At 34.7% G+C, this 15,837-nt stretch overlaps 1 long non-coding RNA gene across 1 annotated transcript; it reads right to left on the bottom strand.

Annotated features, from left to right (window-relative positions):
* Positions 1 to 4,121: 4,121 nt before the first annotated feature.
* On the bottom strand, positions 4,122 to 5,658 carry LOC149553239 (uncharacterized). Its single transcript, XR_016353406.1, has 2 exons — positions 5,416 to 5,658; positions 4,122 to 4,678 (listed from the first exon to the last, which is right to left on the bottom strand). It is a non-coding gene; the product is annotated as an uncharacterized LOC149553239 (long non-coding RNA).
* Positions 5,659 to 15,837: the final 10,179 nt, after the last annotated feature.

The raw sequence follows: 15,837 nt of genomic DNA, 5'->3' as shown, positions 1-15,837 counted from the left end.
CAATAGTACTAGCCTACAGAAAGTATAATAAGACCCTCCATTCATGAAACCCCACAATCTGACGGATGAGGGACTGTGGCTGTCTTGGAGAGGATTAAAATGTGGCTGCAGAGGCTTCAATCCATTGCAAGAGGAGGTAACTTGTATAACCCAGTAATCGCAATGATGGATTCATAATGCAAATTGGCATTGCGTGCCCCAATAGCTTTACACATTTGTTTTTCTGATAATATAATTTTTACAAGCGAGTTGTATAATTACTTATTTTACTAGTTATTTTGATGATTTTTTTATTATTATAATATTTGAAGTCCCCTTTTTTACATTATAATTTTTTTCAATTTACTAAAATTCTAATAAAATATGTACCTATGCAAAAATAAACATTCATTTCTTTAACTTTTACCTCTCTTTTAATTTTTTTAGTGAATAATTTTTTTAATTATATAGAAAATTGCAAATATACTACTCAAAAAAATAAACTTATATTAAATTTTAGATTTTTAATTGAAGTTAGATAATCTTATTTAACAGGTCAATTTTAAATTTTAAAATTGCATTAAATATACTATTTTAAAAAATCATATTATATTTGATATTTTAAAATTAAGATAATTAATGTTATTTTTCTTTCCTTACTTTAATTAGTTTAAATTAAATTTTAGATTTTTAATTGAAGTTAGATAATCTTATCTTATAGGTCAATTTTGAATTCTAAAATTGCATCAAATATACTATTTTAAAAATTATATTAAATTTGATGTTTTAAAGTTAAGATAATAATGTTATTTTTATTTCCAAACTTTAATTAGAAAACACCATAAAAATTTAGATATATGTTTGAAATATATTTTGTTAGTGCATAATTGAAATTCTTTTAGTCATAAATATTTCATTTATCAAGAAGAATTAATTATATATATATATATTATTTAAAGCTTTTTAAGAAATGTGTATCTAATATTAATTAATTTTTTAATATAAGTAAACATGTTTGATAGCTCTAATTATTTGATTATGAAATTTTTTTAATGAATAACTAAAATTATTTGAATTATAAATATTAAATTTATGAAGAAGAATTTAAATATATTTTTTTATAAGAATTGTATATCTAATATTTAATTTAAAAAATTGATTTATCATGTTTAGGATATTTCTCATTATTGTGAAAAGCTTTCTATTAAATACAAACAATTGTTCTGAGCAAATGTTAAAATGGCGAAATAGAATCCCACTATGAAATATTTACTTTTTAGTATCTATTAGAAAACAATTAAGATTTACTAAATTATTTATTGAACAGGATGTTTAAAATTGAAATTAATTTTAATTTATAATCACTCTCTAGTTTAATTAATCTTGTTTATACTTTAATTAAGAAGCCAATCTACACTTTAGTATAAACAAGATTAATTAAACAAATCTAAAATGAACTCAATACGAAATTACTCGATCCTTTCCCTATGTAAAACCTAAAATCGAAAAGACTTTTTCCAAAGCATATTCAAATTATGAGCGCACATATAGATGTAAAACTCGGTTATGTCAAATTAGGGATGAAATGAAAAGACGTTGCACAATCAATTGCCTCACAATTCATAGTCACTCTGGGTTCCAACTGGCCATTGATGATTTTGTGCAAGTAGAGACAGACTTATGTCGCTTGTTCTCCATTCATCTTCCACCTACGAGACTCTCTCCTGCAAGAACAAATTCTGTACTAGGTTGATCTAAAAATTTTGTGATCCTCCCAAAACATTTTGGTTCTTCTGTTCATACGGAGACAGTGCAAACAGAACTGGAAACATGGGCTCAGAAACATTCAGTCTGCAGAGAATCACAGGTTTTGCTTTTGTTTCGTCCGAGTGGGAAGCTCTTCCAGCTCTGTGCCTCAGTCATATGACTCCACGACCGAGCAGACTCTCCATAGGTCAACTATTGCCAACAATGACCTGAGAAGGTCTAGCGGCTTTCTGAATTGAGGCAACACCTGCTTTGTATTTCAATGTCAGCATGTTCGTATTTGAGCCGAGTAAACTGACCTACAATATAATACCCTCTCAGATGCCCGGACATCCATTTCTGGTGAGCAAGGGAGAGTGCAGAGACTCACAAGTGGAATTCATAGTCCTCTATGGCTTCATACTCTCAGACTCTCCCAGAGCTTATTCAGATTATCAAAGAATTAATGGAACTTTCCAGACTTCTCGATATTTTATTTTTAATATTTTTTAAATTAAAAAAATATTAATACCCTTAGGAAAATTCCAATCAGCCAATCAAAAAAGAGATATTAGTGACTGAAATTAATTTTTAAATAAATCTATTTTTAAACTTTAGGATTCAGTAACTTTAATTATAAAATTTAATTGAAACATACAACTGAAAACATCAGTTACCTGCCTATAAATAGACAGGGACTAATAATAATTCTAATTAAACCCTTATCTTAAAACTAAATCTAGACTACACTAATTTACCATTTACCATTCATCATAAACTAAAACATATTTTAAAAGGTAAAATTACATTTTTGAAAATGTTATTTACTTTATAGTTACGAGCTTATCTACACTAATGCAAACTTAAACTCTAGTTTCAACCCTTAATTTAGTTCTAATTTCTTATATTTATATTATTTATCATATAATAAACTAAACATATAAAATATATAATATATCATAAAAATATGAAATATTTAATAATTATAATTTGTTATTAAATATTAAATATAATAAAAAAATAATGATGTCTTCCATTCCTTGTTTGCTACTAGCTTATATGTATATATATATATATATATTATATACATAATAATGGACTAGAGATATCTTCTCGAGGTGCTTATTTCAAATGCGCTTATTTTCGAGACACCTATTTTCATAAATTGTCTCTCTATAATAGACACCTCAAAAATATATATATTGACTTATATATATATATATATATATATATATATATATATATATATATATAACCAAATACATTTTTTTCGAAATGACACCTTCATGGAAAGTATGTTCGAGAATAATTGATTGATCGTGACATAAAGGTGTCATTTTGAAAAGAAATGGCACCTTTATATCACGATAATTGATTGTGGTCTCGCATTAACATACATACATACTTTCCATGAAGGTGTCATTTTGAAAAGAAATGACACCTTTATATCATGATAATTGATTGGGGTCTCCCATTAACATAATGCACCTTTATGTCACAATAATTGATTGTGGGCTCCCATTAACATTATAAAGGTGCATTATCAATGGGAGTCCACAATCAATTATCATGACATAAAGGTATCATTTCTTTATTAATGGAAGCCCGCAACCAATTGTTCTATGACATACTTTCCATGAAGGTACCATTTGAAAAAAATGTATTTGGCTTATTGAAACTGATTCACATGACCATTGAAATAAGTTATTGTAAGAAATTGCTTTTTGTTAACATTGAAAATACTGTTCATACTTTATGTAAATTATAAACTGTGATGAGATAAGATGCTTTGAAATAGCTCGACAAGTAAAATTTATTATTATTATTTCATATTATTTATCATCATCAAATCTTATTCATTTCGTTCTTATAAATATTTAATTCAATTCTTTTGTTAGTTTCCGATACGCAATTGTCACCATGCTTTCCTTACCGTTTTCTTCGAATAGTACATTGCGCGCATAAGATGGATCGTTTATGGCCGTAGATTATCAGTGATATGGATCATCACTAAGAATTACAAAGTCTTGTGGAAGCCACCCCTTCCCTACCAGGTCTAGACAGGCAGAAAGCAATGCGGCAGACTTGTGGCCGGCTTCATTGGCTGAAAAACTGGAGAATTTTCTTTATTTCAGTATGCATTCTGTGTTGATTTAATGGGGTGGAATTGTTTCTATCGATATGTTTTTTTTTTATGCAGATGGAGACTTTCAAGCATGGCTGTCCAAGTTTATGAGCAAATCTATTTCAGTTTTTATGGCTTGGTCTTAGCTTCATCTCTTATGACATTAGGAAGTTTGTACTCAGTCAGACTTAATCATTTGTGGGCGATGAAAATATAAACATTGTTGAACAAGCAGAGAGAAGAGAAACCAAGGGAGAAACTATAAGAGATATAAGAAACTCAAAATGGGCTCTGTCATTCTATTCTCAATACATTCAATTTATAGATTACAATATGTTTGGATGGCTGGCTGTCCACATAATATAATATTAATGTCATATGTGCAGCTAGTCAAGATGGGTGGCTAGTAGCTGACAGCAATGGACGGTCCTGGATGGGTCACTGTCTGTTGCTTTCGGCTGTTTATCTTTGGCTGTGGATGGCAGGCTAGGTGGGAGAAATTACTCTGCCAACATTCCTCCCTAATTTCTTCCACTAATGCTATTGCATTTATATTGTTTTCCCTCATCATAATCACTGGATTTTATGACTTAACCCCAACCAATGTAATACAAATGGTTTCTAGCTAACCAAAAACTTTGCATTTGAATGGTTTCGGCTAACCACAAACCTCACATAATAGTGGTGACTACAAACCACCAAACAACACAAAATTGTTTTAGATTACCACTAACTCAAATGATGTGGACATATCATAAATGTTTTTAGATTACCAAAAGCTCACATGATGGGAAAACTAGCATCACTTTGGATTTTGTCCTTCTTGACCTGCATCAAACTGATTATTCAGTCCATATAAAAAAAATCTATCTACTGAGACACATGGGTACCTAGCCACTGTACTCGCTAGTTCTATAAGTTTTCTTTTCAGATATATGGTTCATCAATATGCTAGGCCAAACTCTAGGGTGTCGAGTACAATTGATAATGCACCCCTTACAACAACTTAGGTATAATAAAATGTCTAAATTTGCCTTTTACAAATGCAACTCACACTCAACAAATTTATCCAAAATACATAGCCCTTGAGGATAGAAAAACTATCACATTTTCAATCTACTGCCAACTTTGATCTTCATCATACACATCTTGACAATAACATATTTAAAATATATATATATATATATATATATATATTCTCTCACTTCAGATCTAACACTTAAATCTCAAATCAACACACATATAAAGCTTTGCACTATGACAACCAACTCTAGCACATCATCTCATTTCCTAATGAATGCTAACTCGTACAAGTGACTTATAATACTAGACACACATTCCCAATCTTCAACACTAGCTAGATCTTCTTCATCGAATTCATCTTCAGCTACAACTAGGCTTTCTTCAACAACTAAAAATTTCCTTGCAACAAATTTCTATTTCAAAGTTTTGCCACAATCGGTGACAAGTTCTCCCTTTCTTAACTTCTATCACAAATGATGACAAGATTCTCCATTGACTTGGCTATGATTCATCTGTCACAAATGGTGATAGGATTTTCTTACCTTAGCTCTTGTCTTTGTAGATCTAATGATGCAAAGGAAAACTTCAAATTCTATTTCCTGCTGAGCTACATTGCTTCAGCCTTAGCAACAAAATACTTAATGGCTAACACTTCTCATTCCAACCAATCTACTCAAAAGCTTTCAAGATCATTTTGCCATTGGAACTGATACCATGATGAGAATATAAACATTGTTTTATAAGTAGAGAAAAGAGAAACCAAGGGAGAAGCTGTAAGAGATATGAGAAATCCAAAATAGGCTCTGCCATTCTATTCTCAATACATTCAATTTATAGATTAAAATATATTTGGATGGTTGGGTGTCCACACAATATAATATTAATATTATATGTGCACCTAGTCTAGATAGGTAGCTAGTGGCTGATGGTAATGGATAGTACTGGACAACTCACTGTCTATTGCTTCCAACCATTTGTCTGTAGCTATGGATGGTAGCGTAGGTGGGAGAAATTACTTCACCAAGAGTGGGCTAATTTCAACCATTTGATGAAAACCAATATACCAAAGAGCCGATAAAAAGTTTATATATCTTGTATACATTCCAAATTCATACAAATGTCTTTTAAGTAGTATGCTAGATAATCTCATATATTATGCAGTTAGATGTTTCATGTCGTCTACATGTCATCTAAATCGTTTTTAGTTTCAAATGGATTTTATTACAATATTTTGTAATATCTATAAATGAGACAGCCAAACATCTGGACAAAAGATCCAAGTCTATAACATGGATTCCCTAATTGTAGCCATGACTGTTGGACTTGGGTTTATATTCATCTACCACTGCTTCAGGAAAAATGGCAGCAAGTTAAAGTTGCCTACTAGACCATGTCCATGGCCTCTCATAGGAAATCTCCATCTCCTGGGAAACCTTCCTCACCAAACTCTTAGGACACTAGCAAAGAGATATAGACCCATTTTGTTTCTATGTTTGGGCTCCATCCCCACAGTGGTGGTCTCTTCTCCTACCATGGCCAAAGAGTTCTTCAATACCCATGATTTGGTCTTTTCAACTAGAACAACTTTTGCTTATGGGAAATACATATGGTATGATCATAGAGGAGTCACTTTTAGCCCACATGGAGAATACTCGAGGCAAATCTGAAAGCTCATGATGGTGGAACTGCTACCAGTGAAGAGAATTGATTCTTTCAGATTTGTGAGAGAGGAAGAAGTATCTACCATGATTGCCTCCATCTGGCACCAAAGTGAGCACAAAGAGAAGTATGTGGATATAAAGAAGAGGCTCTCCTCCCTTACTCAGAATGTTACCTATAGAATGTTTGCTAGCAAGACTTATTCTGACGACGAATTGAATGGAGAGATTGGCTTCAAACAAATTATGGAAGAGATGTTTGTTGTGGCCAGTGCTTTTCCAACTGGCAATTTCATCCCTTCTCTTGACCGGCTTGACTTGTAGGGGTTTCATCGTTGCAAGAAGGTAGTTCATAAAGTATTCGACAGATTTTTTGGAAAATTAATAGATGTGCATGTTCATAGTAGATTGGAAAAGGGGAACCCCAGGGAAGAAGATGGTGTAAAAGACATGGTAGATGTGATGCTCAGTATGCTTGAGACAATCTCACAGATGAACATGAAAGTCATGATCTTGATAAGTTTGTGAATAAAAGTCATCTAATTAAGTTTTCTCAAATTTGATTACAAGTTTTGTTAAACTTAAGGGGACATAATAATGTGGTGTGCAAGATATATTAAATGTTGGAATGGAAACATCAGTGACATTGCTGGAGTGGGCGATGAGTGAGCTACTAAGGAGTACTGCTGCGCTACCACGAGTGCAGAGAGAGATGGAATTAGCAGTGGGCAAAGAGTGTATATTAGAGGAGAGTGACATTACAAGGTTAGACTACATGAGATGCGATTGATGTAAGAAATAGCAATTAAAAATTAATTTAATACTCACAACTCTAACTCAAAAAACTTTACTCAGCACTTAAAAAAATGCTCGACACATGAAGGTGTCGAGTGCCAATTTTTCTTGGCACTTGACGATGCCGGGTGACAGGTTGCTTGGCACTTGAGGGTGCCAAGTGATAGGAAATAGGTGTCGAGTGAGCTCAGCACACAAAGGAAAAATGTAGTAGATGTCGAGTTAGCTCGGCACTCAAGGAAGACAATGGATGCCGAGTAAGGTAGGCTCCAACTAATAAAATTTATAACTTAGAAAAATCTAACGTGAATGCTTTCACAATTAAAACCAGAGAGCCGAGCTTTAACCTTTCAACCAAGTTTCTCAAATGCAATGAACAAAAGAGGAAGAACAATAGATTCAAGTATGCCTACTTTCTTTTCTATCTAACTGAGATTTAAACTATTACAAAATTTGGGAGCATTCGGCTTCAACTAGAAAACCCTAAAATAACCCTAAACTGATAATACTTCAAACTTCAATAAAATTTTAAACTTGCAGCTCTAATGGCTGCATATAAAGGTGCCTAGAGCAATCACTGCTTCAACAAGATGAATCTAACAATGACAAACTTATAGAGTGAACAAAGGAAGCACGTGCAACTGTAGGCACAAACTTCTTTCCTTCTTCCTTCTCTGCTCAGCTCTGCAACTTCTCTCTGATCTGTTTGATCTGCAAACTTTGAATAATCTTACGTAATGAATGAATGAATAAACATTCCTTTTTTCACATACCATTCTCCCCCTCTTTTCAAAATTCAAAAATCTCACCCACTGTATTTATTTTTTATGTTTGTTTTGCTAGCTCTCAGGTGGTAGGTGGGCATTTGGCTCTAGGGGAAAACATCAACTGTCATATTAAATATTCCAACAGTCCCCCTTTGAACTGAGCCAAAAAAAAAAAAGATCACAACTGATCCACATCAACTATACCAAGACACTCTCTTAGGTGTACAAAAATTCCAATGCCTAAAGGCTTAGTAAATATGTCTGCTAGCTGCTGGCCAGCCCTGCAAAATTCCATCTTGATATCCCCATTCTCCACCAACTCTTTGATGAAGTGATATCTGATCTCTATATGTTTGCTTCTCCCATGGAAGACTAGATTCTTGGACAATGCAATTGATGAGATGTTGTCACAATAAATTGTGGTTCCATCCTCTTTCCTTTCATTCAAATCTGTCAAGATCCTCCTTAGACAAATTGCTTGACATGCTGCTACATTTGCTGCAATGTATTCAGCCTCTGCTGTGGATTGAGCAACAATAGGTTGCTTCTTGGATGCCCATGAAATTGCACCCGATCTCATATGAAACATGTATCCAGAAGTGCTCTTCCTATCATCTAAACTTCCAGCCCAATCACTATCTGTGTAACCAACCAACTTGAAATCATCATTTGCAGTATACAAAATCCCAAATCTCTTGGTACCTTTCACATACCTTAGGATCCTTTTTCCTGCTTGCCAATGGGAATCCTTTGGTGTTTCCATAAATCTGGAAATCAGACTTACTACACGCATTAGGTTTGGCCGAGTTGCAGTCAAATACATTAAACTTCCAACCATACTCTTGTATAGTGTTGGATCTATTCTCTTGCTAGAGTCTTCCTTGCTCAACTTTAGACCTACTGCTATTGGTGTGGGGACTGCCTTGTTGTTCTGCATTTTAAATCTCTCCAAGATCTGCCCATTTGTTGTCTTGATGTAGAGAGTGGGCTCACCATTGCTTTTGCTAAGGCCATTTCTCATCAAATATGAGTCAATCCTACTGTACCATGCCCTTGGAGCTTGCTTGAGCCCATAAAGAGCTCTCTTCAATCTATATACTTTGTTCTCTTTACCTACAACTTCATAACCAGGTGGCTGCTCCACATACACTTCTTCCTTCAATACACCATTCAAGAAGGCAAACTTCACATCCATTTGAAATACCTTCCACTTGTGTTGGGTTGCAATTGTTATGATAGCACACACGGTTTCCATTCTTGCAATTGGGGCATAGGTCTCATCATAATCTCTTCCATACTGCTATTTGTAGCCCTTGACTACCAGCCTTGCCTTATGCCTATCAATCTTGCCTTCAGCATTGCATTTGGTCTTGTAGACCCATTTCACACCAATCACTTGCTTCTTGGGAGGCAATTCAGTTAGCTCCCATGTCTCATTCCTTTCTATAGCATCTATTTCCTCATCCATGGCATTACACCATTCCTTCTCCTTGATTGCTTCTTCAAAATATATTGGATCACTATGAGAAAATAATGCAAAATTAACACTCTCATCATAATCTTCATACCTTTCATATTGGTATATCTCCCTAAGACTCTTGGTCTTTCTTGGTAACAAGGAGGAGAGTGTGGGATCAAAATCTTCACTGCTACTGCATTGCTGACCAGCTCAGTCTTCACTAGTACTCGGCACTGACACTCAGTCATGCCTAGAGGAGCTCGACAGTGACTGAACCTGCTTGCATTTTTTTCTATTTGCTCTTTCTTCTTGCTGTTCATCAGCATCTTCTTCACTCATAATTGGCACTTTACTTGAAGTTCTTGGTGACTCATCAGTTGAACCATACCAAGATTGATTTTCAAGAAATTCCACATCTCTTGAAAGAGTCATCTTGTTGTTCAATGGGTCATACAATCTGTATGCCTTTGATTCTAAGCTGTACCCTGTGAAGATGCACTTCACACCTTTGTCATCCAATTTTTTCCTTTTCTCTTTAGGCACATGTGCATATGCAACACATCCAAACACCTTTAAATGTTCAACTGTCCATCTTCTTCATGACCATGCTTCCATTGGAATTCGGTCACGGACTGCCTTTGTAGGACACCTATTAATTAGGTAAACTGTTGTTGGCACAATTTCTCCCTAAAATTTAGTTGGGGGACTTTTCTCTTTCATCATGCTTCTTGCCATTTCAACAATGGTCCTATTTTTTCTTTCAGCCACTCCATTCTACTGTGGTGTATAGCTAGCTATGAGCTCTTTCTTTATGCCATGTTTCCTGCAAAAGTTTACAAAAGAATTGGAAGTATACTCCCCTTCTCTATCTGATCTTAGGACTTTGATATAGTTTCCACATTCTCTTTCATCCTGTGCTTTAAATTCTACAAATTTATCAAATGCTTCAGATTTATTCTTTAAGAAATACACCCATGTCCTATGACTGAAATCATCAATAAATGTCATGAAATAAGTACTCCCCCCAATGGAAATAACTTGCATAGGACCGACTAGGTCAATATGCACTAATTCTAATGGATACCTAGCCCTCCTAAAATTTCCTTAATTAAAGGGAAGCCTATGTTGCTTACCCAAAATACAAGCCTCACACTTGTCAAAATAATTTCCTACATGTGGCAAACCATCTACCATTCTTTTATTTGACAACAAATTTAAACCAGCATAGCCAAGATGACCATACCTGAGGTGCCATAGCCGTGAGGGGTCTTCAATCACACTCCTTAGAGCTAATTGTGTGTGAGGTGCAGCACAAACTTGAGATGAGAAACATGTCTCAATCCTCAAGGGAAACATTCTGTTCTTTGTCATTTGAACTACTACAAGTAAGTTCTTGCTCCCATCCTTTTTGTGGATGACACACGTGTCATTCTCCATGAACACTTTGTATCCATTTTGAATGAGGTGACCAATGCTAATCAAATTTTGCTTCATACCAGGGGCGAAATACACATTTTGTATTTCCCTTTTCTCACCTTTCTTGGTGCGGACCATAATAGATCCTTTGCCCACAACTGGTAGGGTTCCATTGTTACCCATTTCAATTTTAGATTTGAAACTCTTGTCAATGAATGAAAACAAGGTTTCATTGCCACTCATGTGGTTGCTACATCCACTGTCAAGGTACCAAACCTCAGGGCTTCCTTCTTCACCAACATTACACTTGATGAAGGCAGCAGCATTGGGTCCACTTCCCATGTTCACATCAGCCACATTTGCTTGTCCTGACTGATCATTCTACTTCTTTCAGCATTCATTTGCATAATGCCCATATTTATGAAAGTAGTAGCATTCTACATTACTCTTATTTGAGTTGTAGTTTTTCTTACCTCCTCTTGAGGTATTTTGTGAGCTACTTGCTCCATCTGCTCTTCCTGAGCTTTCTGCTACAACATTCCTTTGTCCTCCATTACCTCGGCCTCTACCTCTAGAGTTTCTGCCTAAGCCATTTCTTCCTCTCCCCCTTCCTCTTGGATTTGACTGAGCCTTAAATGCTTACTCTTGGGAAGTAGAATATGTAGATCTATTGATCCTATGCTTATGGGTTTGAAGAGAACCCATCAACTCATCCATTGTCAAAACAGTGAGGTCTTTTGCCTCTTCTATGGTCATGACCAAATTGTCATATTTATGAGGTAAACTCCTCAATATCTTCTCCACTATCCTCTGTTCTTGATAGTCTTCTCCATTTGACTTCAGTTGGTTAATCACATTGGAGGTTCTTGAACTGAAGTCTGCAACTGATTCATTTTCCTTCATCTGAAGGTTCTCAAATTCCCTCGTTATATTCTGTAGCTTTACAGTACGGACTTTATCAGTCCCCTTGAAGTTTGTCTCAAGGATATCCCATGCTTCCTTTACATAATTTTCTACTACAATCTTTGGGAATACTATCTCTGTCATTGCTACTTCAATAAGACTTAATGCCTTAGCATCCTTCCTCCTTGACTCTTTCAAATGAGTCTTCTATGCATTTGTGAGGGCAACATACTGAGTTGGGTCTATTACATCATTGAACCCATTAACAACAAACTCCCGCAAATCATTTGCAACCATTATGGTCTTCATCTTCTTTGCCAATGTATCATAATTTTTCCCATTGAATGATGGTGGTTGCTGCCATATCTTTCCTATATCTGTTGCCATGTCAAATATCCCAAGAAAAAACAAATGCCCTAACTCACTATGGATGTGGGGCCTCAAAGCTCTGTTACCATGTCAGAAATATCAATTAAAAATTAATTTAATGCTCACAACCCTAACTCAAAAAACTTTACTCGGAACTTTAAAAAATGCTTGACACATGAAGGTGTCGAGTGCCAATTTTTCTTGGCACTTGATGGTGCTGAGTGAAAGGTTGCTCGGCACTTGAGGGTGTCGAGTTACAGGCAACATGTGCTGAGTGAGCTCGGCACACAAAGGAAAAATTTAGTAGATGCCCAGTTAGCTCGACACTCAAGGAAGACAATGAACATCGAGTAAGGTCGGCTCCAACTAATAAAATTTATAACTTAGAAAACTCTAACGTGAATGCTTTCACAATTAAAACTAGAGAGCCGAGCTTTAACCTTTCAACCAAGTTTCTCAAATGCAATGAATAGAAGAGGAAGAACAATAGATTCAAGTATGCCTACTTTCTTTTCTATTCAACTAAGATTTAAACTATTATAAAATATGGGAGCATTCGGCTTCAACCAGAAAACTCTAAAATAACCCTAAACTGATAATACTTCAAACTTCAATAAACTTTTAAACTTGCAGCTCTAATGGCTACATACAAAGGTGCCTAAAGCAATCACTGCTTCAACAAGATGAATCTAACAATGACAAAATTATAGAGTGAACAAAGGAAGCACGTTCAACTGCAGGCATAAACTTCTTTCCTTCTTCCTTCTTTGCTCAGCTCTGCAACTTCTCTCTGATCTGTTTGATCTGCAAACTTTGAATAATCTTACGTAATGAATGAATGAATAAACATTCCTTTTTTCACATACCATTCTCCCCCTCTTTTCAAAATTCAAAAATCTCACCCACTGTATTTATGTTTTCTGTCTATTCTGCTGGTCATCAGGTGGTAGGTGGGCATTTGGCTCCATGGGCAAACATCAACTGCCTTATTAAATATTCTAAAAATTGAAGGAAACTCTTCAACTTTATCTACCCATTCCTTTGCTCATTCAGCACGAGTTGACGTAAGGGTTTAGCATGTGAGGTTGTTTGTGAATGTGTGGGCAATGGGAAGAGATGATAACATTCAGAGAGATGCTCACGAGTTCAAGCCAGAGAGATTTATTGAGAATAATAAAGATGTGAGAGGTTAGGACTTCAATTTCCTACCTTCTGGAGTAGGAAGAAGAGGATGCCATTTACATGGGTCTTTCTGTTAGTGAGCTAGCACTCGTTCAGCTTCTTCATTGCTTTGATTACACCATTGAGGGTGAGGTGGATATGGTGGAAGTGTTTGGATTGACTATTCCAAGAAAATATCCACTGCTCATTTGCCCTTCTTAGAGGCTCACAGCTGGATGTCCTAGTTTATCATGTATTTTGCAATAGATGTCTTTCCTAGAATTGTAAGCTATATTAGTGTTGATTTTTAGTTACATGGAAGTGGAAATATGAGACTAGGTTCCTTTTATACAAATAATATCTTATTAAGATAAGGTAGAGGTGTATCATTGGCAAGTAAATCATGATAAAAATAAGAGATCTAATATTTACTAAGATTTGAAATAAACACAAATACTAGGCAATGAAAAAAATTAGAAATAAATAGTGAACTGAGAACATATTTTATTCACAGAACTGATTGCTACAAACATATGCAATGGCCTCTATATATAGAGAACCTATGATAGAAGATGATTCTAGAGGATAAGGTGATAAAGTTGTATGACCTATTCTGGAGGACAACATTTATATCTATTGACACTTTTATAGTGCAGTGGAGTGCAGTTATAACAGAATAGGATATTGTGGTGGAGTGCGGTTATAGAATAGGATATAGTTTTTGACCGCTTCTAACATCCTCCCTTGATTTCTACCACTAATGATAATGTGTGGGAGAAATTACAATAAAAAATTTAGATAGGATAGGTCCTAGCATTGAGCCTTGTTAGGTACCCATTTACAACATAAAAAATGAAGAGAGGGGAACATTATATGACTATCGCCCCTTAATGTTCACCTTAATCATGCCTAGCATGCCCCGTAGTTTTAGAAATTTGGCCTCAAGCATACTCTTAGTAAATATGTCTGTTGCTTGGTCTACACTTGGACAAAATTGGAGATTAGCAAAATTTTCTTGAACAAGATCCTGAATATAGTGAACATCAATCTCAATGTGTTTTGTTTTAGCATGAAAAACAAGATTATTTGCAACTTGGATAGCACTTTGATTATCACAATATAAAGGAGTAGCTAAACTTTGTGCAAAATCAAGCGCAAATAAAAGGTTGCAAATCCAAAGTGCTTCCTTTCTAGCTTCTTTTGTTGCTCTATATTCTACTTCACATGAGGACAATGATGTAGTAGTTTTTTTTTTTTGTTGCTCCATGTAATTGGACCTGACCCAAGCTGAAAATAGAACCACTACTAGATTTCCTATCATCTATATCACCTCCCTAGTCTAAATTAGTGCCAATCAAAGAAATTGAGGATTTGTAACTATAATGTATGCCATAGTAAATGGTTCCATGAATGTATCATAAAATCCTTTTGGCAGCCAACCAATGAGTTTCTTTTGGTTCTTGCATAAATCTAGATACCTGATTGACTACAAAACAAATGTCTGGTCTAGAATGTGTTAGATAAATCAAACTACCAACAAGATGTCTATATAAAGTAGCATCCACCTTCATGGAAATACATTCTTTAGTAAGCTTAATTCTAGATTGAAAAGGAGTAGGGGCTAGCTTACATTCAACCATGTTAAATTTTGCTAAAAGATCCAAAGCATATTTTTCTTGAGAGATAAATAACCCATCATGAAGTCTACTAATTTGCAAGCGAAGAAAATAATATAGTTCACCCAAATCACTCATATGAAATGCCCCTTTAAGATCTAATTTCAAATCATTAACTAACCCAATATTTGGTCTAGCTATGAGTAAATTATCCACATAAACTACAACAAGAATAATTTCATTTTGCACTCTCTTCACATAAAGAGTTGGATCTAATTTGCATTTTCGAAACCCATGAAGCTGAAAATACTATCAATCTTCTCATTTCATGCTCTTGGTGCTTGTTTAAGCCCATAAAGTGACTTCTTTAATCTACAAACAATATTAGGATGTTGTTGGATGTTGTTGATCTACAAAACTTGGTGGTTCATCCATATATATTTCTTCATATAAATCTCCATTTAAGAAAGCAATTTTTACATCTATTTGATGAATATGCGACCCAAGACTTGCAACCAAAGAAAGAATAATTCTAACTGTATTCATTTTAATGATAGGAGCAAAATTTTATTCATAATCAACACCCTCTTTTTGATTAAATCCCTTAGCAACCAATCTAGCTTAAAAAAATTCTATAGCACCATCTAATTTAAATTTTGTTTTATAAACCCATTTGCAACCAATAAAATTCTTACCTTTGGGAAGTGGCACAAGTTCCCAAGTTTTATTTTTCACCAAAGTATCATATTCTTCTTCCATACCTTGCTCCCATTCTTTCTTCCCTCTAGCTTCCTCATATGAGCTTGGGTCATTTACTTGT

This window comes from Cupressus sempervirens, chromosome 6 (assembly GCF_028749045.1).
Source record: "Cupressus sempervirens isolate cs-2001-9-10 chromosome 6, ASM2874904v1, whole genome shotgun sequence".
NCBI lineage: Eukaryota > Viridiplantae > Streptophyta > Pinopsida > Cupressales > Cupressaceae > Cupressus > Cupressus sempervirens.
The sequence above is the reverse complement of the archived record's forward strand: the minus strand, read 5'-3'. Positions and strand labels throughout refer to the sequence as shown.